Raw genomic sequence first — 8,889 nt, forward strand, 5'->3', positions numbered from 1 at the left:
TTGCTTTAAGCTTATATTTGCTCCATGAAATATCCAATCACGATTAATCAACAACAGCAGCTTGCATTTATATAGCACTTTTAAAGTAGAAACATGCCCTAAAGTGTTTCACAGAGGCACGATTAAAAAGGGACACTGAACCAAAGAAGGAGCTATTAGGTGGGGGTCGCTTTGTCAAAGAGGGTTTTTTTTAAGGAGGGCCTGAAAGGAGAATCGGGAGGTGGAGAGGCGAAGGGTTTAGAAGGGAATTCCAGAGGGTGGGACCTTAGCAGTTGAAAGCACGGCCAACAATGATGGGATGTCGGGCGAGAGGACCATAGTTGGAGGACTGGGGATTTTGTGAAGGGATCGTAGAGCTGAAAGAGGTTACTCCACAAGACCATGAAGGGATTTAAACATGGTGACCTGACTCGAACAAGAGTAGCGAAGGGAACTGAACACTCCTTACTACAATGTATTCAGGAGAAATAGGCAAGGAAAGAAAGGGAGTGTGGTGGCGGCATTGATCACAAATATTGTTACGGCTCTGGTAAGGGGTGATGTAATTGAGGATTCAAAGACCGAATCGATTTGGCTAGAGTTAAGCAGCGGAATAGGAGTTGTTACACTGCTGGGTGTACACTGTGGGCCAGCAAATAGTGGGAAGGAGATGGAGGAGCAAATCTTCAATCACATTTCCGAAAAATATAAAAACAATACAGTAAAGATAATGGGGCACTTCAATTGTCCTAATGTAGACTGGGGAGATAAGAATGTAAAGGGAAAGGATGGGGAGGGATTCTTGAAATGTGTACAGGAGAATTTTCTTGATCACATTGGCCCAGAATTTGCGGTGAGGACGAACTGGCAGCGTTCTCCGTCATTCCACCTGTGAAACTAACCACAGCTTCGGATGCGAAAATCCTGAAATTGCAGTCTGTCATTCACTACTCTGACTCAGGGTGCGCCATGCCCCCCACCACCACCCCCCCCCCCTCCACTGAGCCGGCAATCTGTGTAATCACCCAAATCAGGGGAACTGATTACATCTTCAGCTCTTACACAGTAATTACTCTGTTAAATTCCCCACTAAAAGTTAGACCCAAAGGGATTAGGTGTAACTGGGGTTTTAACAGCGTATTGACTGCTAAACAAAGTTTATGGGCCTGAAAAACCAAATCTTAATTCTGTGCAGTGTGAAATTTATCCATTTTTAAAAAATTAACATTTTAAATTTTGTTTTAGAAGTTTGTCCATCTTTATTTCAGGTTTGCCTTTCCCCATGTGAGAGCCCCGATCTTTGTTTTGCTCTCTAACATTTTTTAAAAGTTAGAACTGTAAGAGCTAACCCACTTCCTGGTTCGCTGGCTGATGAGAATTCTGCGTTTTGATTGGCTGCTCAGACGGCCTGTTGCCATATCGCAGCAGCTCGCACTAGGGGATCCCCGCTGTACACTATACATTTGAACTGAACGTCGGACAACCCAAACTTCTCGACACCGAGATCATGAGATCTTTGTGTGAAGTGTAGATCGCGGCCAGCGACAAATCCCTTCGCTTCACCACCATCCGCAAATTCTGGGCCGATGTTTCAGCCCATCGAGGAAGGAAGCAGAGCTGGATCTAGTTCTGGGGAATGAAGTGGGGCAAGTGGAGCACGTTTCAGAGGTAGAGTGCCTGGGAATCCGTGATCACAATATCGTTAAGTTTAGAGTAGTTATGGAAAGGGACAAGGCACAATCAAAGGTGAGGGTACTCAACTAGAAGAGGAGTAATTTCAGCGAGCTGAAAAGAGATCAGGCCCGGTTGGGTTGAAATCGAAGATTTGCAAATAAAGCATTAAATGAGCAATGGGACGCCTTGAAAGAGGGGATAGTCCAGGTCCAGACCAGACATGTTCCTATCGGAGGGAAAGGAAGGGAATCCAAAGCCCACAGCTCCCTGGATGACTAAAGATCAAAAGGGCTGGATTTTCAGCTTCTCCGTTTTCGGCGAAACCGGAGGCGAGGCGGGAAAATCACAGCCCAATTAACGTTACCGATTAATTGCTTAACTTTCGGCATTTGAGGTCGGTGCCAGGGGTGCAGTGCAAAGGAGAGGTGTTGCATTATTATTCGCGGCGCAAAAACGGGATCCTCGCCAGCTTTAGTGCGGGGCCGGGAGCGCTCCAAGAGAGGCCTCGAGAGAGAGGGAAAGGAAAATTCACAAAAACTTTCAAAAAACATTGCCAACACCCTTACCTCACAAATCGCTGCAAACATATAAAAAATGTAAAACCTTAACTTACCTGTTTTGTCTGTTTATCCACTGCCGCCGGCAGTGCTGGACCACCGTGTACTCCCTGGCGGTCATCACGGCGCGGTGTACGGGTCGGGTGAGTCCCGAAACCCGGACGGTGCCGCAATGCGAGCCGTTACACATCCAGCGCAGCGCTCCCCGGCAGTGCACCGCCGCAAAAAACTGACCCGAGGATCGCGACCGAGCGAAAAACAGCTGAGCGCCCCGCCCCATCTTTTGCCGCGGAGAAAACCCGTTCGCAAACCACCCGAAAATCCAGCCGATAGAGATTAAAATGAATTAGATAAAGGAGACTCATTATATGTGTCAGATTCATAATACATTAGAGAACCCGGCCGAATACAGAAAGTACACTGGAGAATTGAAAAAGGGCAATGAGAATGTATGAGAAAAGATAACGTAAATGGGAACACTAACGTATTTTATAAACATATATATAGTCAAAGGAAGGTTGGGGCCAATTAAGGACCAAAAAGGAGATCTTCTTGTTAATGCAGAAGGCATGACTGTGATATTAAATGAGTATTTTGCATATGTCTTCACCAAGAAGAGGACGTTGCCAATGTCACAGTAAAGGAGGAGGTAGTAGAGAAATTGGATAGGATAGACATACAGAGGAGGTACATAAATGGTTGGCAGTGCTCAAAGTAGAAAAGTCATCCAATCTGGAAGGGATGCATCCTGGATTGCTGAGCGAAGTAAGGATGCAAATAGCGGAGAGTCTGGTGACAATGGCCCTGATATTTATGGGAAGGGGTTGGGGCAGTTTTACAGTTGGAAAACCCGGGAGAACGTGTTCCCCTCAGGTCCTGCCAAATTTAACGGCAGGGCCTGATATACCATTTTTGAAAACCATCTCTGGGCTGCAGCCAGTCAGTTTGAGAGGCGGGCTGGCTGTCGGGAGGGTTGGCCTGGGGCACCAGGCCGCAGCCAGGGTGCACAGAGGAGGGAGGGAGCTTGAGATCAGGGGAGGCAGGGAGAAGATCGCTGAGGGCTAGAGAGATGAGGGAGATGGGGAGAAGATTGTGCGGGGGGTGGGGGGTGGCCCATAGAGGACACGTGGTGGGGGTAATGTCCGATCACTGGGTTGTTTAATAGGTTTGTTTTGTGGGCTGGGAGGGGGACACACTCTTACTCCTCCTGGCCCGCAAGCAGTATAGGTAAAGCACCTACCTGTTCCATGAAGCAGTCCTTGCCTCCCTTCAGCTCCCAGGTTTCCCAAGGCTGGCTGTCCAGTGTTGAACCTGGGACAGAGAAAAAAAATCTGAGGGACGCTGCCTCATTAAAATATTTAAATGAGGGACTCGCCTCCCGGGCACGGGTTGATCACCCACGTGCCCCCACCCGTTTAAACCGTACGTTTGGCTGGTTCGGGGCGAGTTGGGTTCGGGTTTTACATTTTTATACTTTTACACCAACCCCAACTCACCGGTTTTTGGGGAGTTAAATTTACCTCCAATCTTTCAACCTTTCTCAGATATGGGAGTTGTGCCAGAGGACTGGAGGGCTGCAGATGTTACACTCCTCTTCAAAATCGGGAGAGGAATAAACCCAATAACTACAGGCCAATCAGCCCAACGTCGGTTTGGGAAACCCATAGAGACAATAATCTGAAACAAAATTAATTGTCACTTGAATAAACGTGCATTAATAAATGAAATTCTGCACGGATTTGTTGACAGCAAATCGAGTTGGACTAACTTGATTGAATTCTTTGATGAAATACCAGAGCGGGTTGATGAGGATAGTGTGGTTGATGTTCTGCACATGGATTTTCAAAATGGTTTTTATTAAATACTCAATAATAGACGCGTTAGAAAAATGGAAGCCCATGGCATTATAGGGAGAGTGGCAGGGTGAATACAAAATTGGCTAAGGAACAGAAACCAGAACGGTTGTTTTTCAGACCGGAGGGAAGTATACAGTTCTCCCCCCCACCCCCCCCTCCCCCGGCCAGGGGTTGGTATTAGGACCACTGCTCATTTTGATATATATTAACGATCTGGAATTAGGTATAACAGGCATAATTTCAAAGCTTGCAGATGACATGAAACGCAGAAATGTAGTAAACAGTGAGGAGGATAGCAGTAGATTTCAAGAGAACATAGACAGCCTGGTGAAATGGGCAGACACATGGCAGATGCAATTTAATGCAGAGAAGTGTGAAGTGCTGCATTTTGGAAGGAAGGAAGAGGAGAAGCAATATAAACGAAATGGTACAATTTTAACGGGGTTGCGGGCACAGAGAAAGCTGGGGCTTTATGTAGACAAATCCTTGAAGATGGCAGGACAACTTGATCAGGCTGTTAAACAAGTATACTGGTCCCTGGCTTTATTAATAGAGTCATAGAATATAAAAGCAAGGAAGTTATGCTAAACCTTTATAAATCACTTGTTCGGCCTTAGCTGGAGCACTGTATCCAAGTCTGCGCACCACACTTTAGCAAGGATTTCAAGGCTTGCGCGAGGTTACAGAGGAGATTTACGTGACTGGTACCAGGGGTGAGTGATGTCAGTTATGTGGAGTGCCTCGAATAGCTGAGGTTGTTCTCCTTAGAGCCCGAAGGTTAAGGGGAGATTTAATAGAGATGTTCAACATTATGAGGGGTTTTGATAGTAAATAGGAAAAAGCTGTATCCACTGGCAGCAGGGTAGATAACCAGAGGACACAGATTTAAACTAATTGTCAAGAGAACCAGAGACTAGATGAGGAGAATTTTTTCTTTGAAATGAGGTATTATAAACCTGGAATGCAACAACAACAACAACTTGTATTTATATAGCACCTTTATCATAGTGAAACGTCCCAAGGCGCTTCACAGGAGTATTATGCGCTAAAAATGTCATTGAGCCGCATAAGTAGAAATTAGGACAGGTGATCAAAAGCTTGATCAAAGAGGTAGGTTTTAAGGAGCGTCTTGAAGGAGGAAAGAGAGCTAGAGAGGTTTAGGCAGGGAGTTCCAGAGCTTGGGGCCTGGGCAACAGAAGGCACGGCCACCAATGGTTGAGTGATTACAATCAGGGATGCTCAGGAGGGCAGAATTAGAGGAGCGCAGACATCTCGGGGGGGTTGAGGGGCTGGAGGAGATTACAGAGATAGGGAGGGGCGAGGCCATGGAGGGATTTGAAAATAAGGATGAGAATTTTGAAATCGAGGCATTGCTTAACCGGAAGCCAATGTAGGTCAGCGAGCACAGGGGTAATGCCGAGTGGAGGAAGAGCATCCAGGAGGGCACTGAGCACCTCGAGTCTCGTCGCCGAGAGCATGCAGAAAGTAAGCGCATGCAGCGGAAGGAGCATGCGGCAAACCAGACTCCCCGCCCACCCTTTCCTTCAACAATTGTCTGTCCCACCTGTGACAGAGACTGTAATTCCCGTATTGGACTGTTCAATCACCTGAGAACTCACTTTTAGAGTGGAAGCAAGTCTTCCTCGATTTCGAGGGACTGTCTATGATGATGATGATGATGATGATGGGTGAGTGGGACTTGGTGCGAGTTAGGACACGGGCAGCCGAGTTTTGGATCACCTCTAGTTTACATAGGGTAGTATATGGGAGGCCAGCCAGGAGTGTGTTGGAATAGTCAAGTTTAGAGGTAACAAAATCATGGATGAGGGCTTCAGCAGTGGGTGAGCTGAGGCAAGGGCGGAGACAGGCGATGTTACGGAGGTAGAAATAGGCGGTCTTAGTTACGCTGTGGATATGTGGTCAAGAGCTCATTTCAGGAATCAGATATGACATCAAGGTTGCGAACAGTCTGGTTCAGCTTTAGACAGAAGTTGGGGAGAGGGATGGAGTCAGTGAATAGGGAACGGAGTTTGTGGTGGGGACTGAAAACAATGGCTTCGGTCTTCCCAATATTCAATTGGAGAAAATTTCTGCTCATCCAGAACTGGATGTCAGAAAGCAGGTTATAGACCGTGGAGTGGTCGAGAAAAGTGGTAGAGCTGGGTGTCATCAGCGTACATGTGGAAACTAATGTTGTGTTTCCAGATGATGTCGCCAAGGGGCAACATGTAAATGAGAAATAGGAGGGGGCCAGAATAGGTGATGGAAGCAAATTCAATGGTAAGTTTCAAAAGGCAATTGCATAAATACTTGAAAGGGAAATTTTTGCAGGACTATGGGGAAAAAGCAGGGGAGTGGAACTAATTGAATAACTCTTTCAAAGTGTCGGCACAGGCATGATGGGTCGAAGGACCTCCTTCTGTGGTGTGTGATTCTATAAAGCATTGCAAGTGTTCAGGAGGCAGAGACAGAGCAAGAGCACAGTGAAAGGAGAATGGCAGAAAGTGGACCAGGATCAGGAGAGCCTGTTGTGGCCAACGTCCCAAGATTCCCAGAGGAGGTGATGTTGCCAGAGATAAGGGCAAAGACGGCAAGTCACCTCGGTAGCATTCAATTTTGTTTTAATTTCTAGCCTTTCTATATAATCCTCATATTCTTTGCAAAGGAATAGGTCGCTCACAATCAGTCGCAACAAAGTACCATAGGTGGAGGAAGGGCAAGCATCAAGCCCTTAGGTAGGAATGTGAAGGATAGCGCTACAACTCCTGGGAAGACATACCAGGAAAGAGGTGGTAGATGGAGAATTAGCAGGAGAGCTGCCAGGTTCAGGTTGGGAATGGGATGGCTCACCTATAGTACTGTGAGTGGTTACGGTCATCAGACTGAGTATTCTGAGTGTACGAAAGGCTCAGTCACTTTTCAGGATCACAAGTGAGCATGCATCTTTCTAAAATGAATGACCTTTGTGCCCAACACAAACGCTGGACACTACGAAGGATCCGACAAGCGGCCTGGCAGTTCCAGAGCACTAATTCCTGCCCCTGATTCCCTGACTCCACCTTGGCACCTTACAGAATTCAAGGATCAGCCGAAATTCATCCATTTGTGAGAAGGTAACGAGTGAGGCATTTATAGGGTCTGTCACAGGGTAATGTACAACACACCAGTGAGCAGGAAGAGCTCGGAAATGATGATGAGGAACCAGCCATCTCTTCCAGGGGTGGGAGCAGGAATGACATGGCTTAGCTGAAGAGACCATGGAGCCAGATCTCAGGGCACAGTCTTCAAAGGCAGTATGATAATTGATCTGCTCAAATGTCTTGCAGCTGGCAAAGGTCTCCTTTGTGCAACATTAGCTACCTGTTCACCCTGATGCTCTTGCACTCCTTCCTCTTACTTTTTCAGTATATGCGTCAGGAGTCTTCTTTGAAGAGCAGAGTTGAATAGTATGGGGTAGGCCTGCACTGCAGGCTCCGTGCATCTATAAACAGCCAATTGGCTGCTGTTACAAATGTTCTACAGATGCAGTCTGAAATACCAATTTGGCACAAAAGTTGAAGGCAGTGGTAATCTTCAAAGATATTGGCAATGTGATGTCTGCAGTGGAGGTAGGCTTCGGGTCCAGGATGTGCATATGGCTTAACACTTGCATAGCCTCATGAGTGAAGCACAAACTTCATAGGCATTGCTCATTGTTCAGGTGGAGATAGGATGCCCTGGTCTGTAGATGTATTGCAAAGGTATCTATGGGTGGGTGCCAGATGCTTTATGTACTGTCTGATTTGCCTGGCCTCTACACATTCTTCCTCTTCATATCTTCTTCCTACTCTACACAGCACCAATAGAAGAGAATCCATGATTCAGACACCATTGTTGATTCTGTTGACTATATCACGGTTAAACAAGGAAGTTCTAAAGTACAAGGACAAGAAGGACAAGGGCAGCAGGCACATGGGAACACCATCACCTCTAAGTCACACACCATCCTGACTTGGATGTATATCGCCATTCCTTCATCATCGCTGGGTCACAATACTGGAACTCCGTCTCTAACAGCACTGTTACCCACTGACACCTGGGAGTCCCTGGCCAAAGACTGCCCTAAGTGGAGGAAGTGCAGCCGGAAGGGCGCTGAGCACCTCGAGTCTCATCACCGAGAGCATGCAGAAATCAAGCACAGGCAGCGGAAGGAGCATGCGGCAAACCAGTCCCACCCACCCCTTCCCTCGACGACTATCTGGCCCACCTGTGACAGGGACTGTGGCTCTCGTATTGGACTGTTCAGCCACCTAAGGACTCGTTTTAAGAGTGGAAGAATGTCTTCCTCGATTCCGAAGGACTGCCTATGATATGATGATGGGAGTACCTTCACCACAAGGACTGCAGCAGTTCAAGAAGGCGGCTCACCACCACCACCTTCTCAAGGGCAATTAGAGATGGACAATAAATATTAGCATTACCAGCGATGCCCACATCCCGGAATAAATTAAAAAAAACAAGGCAGAACACTGTACCTGATAGCAAGGGTTTGATGAAAATAAATTTCTCTAACTGCTTATTGTCTTTGATTTTGGTATAAATACCAGGATCCAGCTGTCATTGACCCTGCCAAATTTGATGTAGCTAGAGGGAGTTCACCTAATTGACATAACTTTGGTGGTCACCTACAACACCAGACATGAATTTAACAATCTGCCATAGTGGTAATACTGGGAATCATGGTGCAAGTGTCTGAGACCACTGTTATGCCTGTAATGTACCTATGAATGACTCCACGAGGCAATGTGTTGCACTCAAACTGTAGTGACCTTGGTCCTTTATTC

This window comes from Pristiophorus japonicus, chromosome 5 (assembly GCF_044704955.1).
Source record: "Pristiophorus japonicus isolate sPriJap1 chromosome 5, sPriJap1.hap1, whole genome shotgun sequence".
NCBI lineage: Eukaryota > Metazoa > Chordata > Chondrichthyes > Pristiophoridae > Pristiophorus > Pristiophorus japonicus.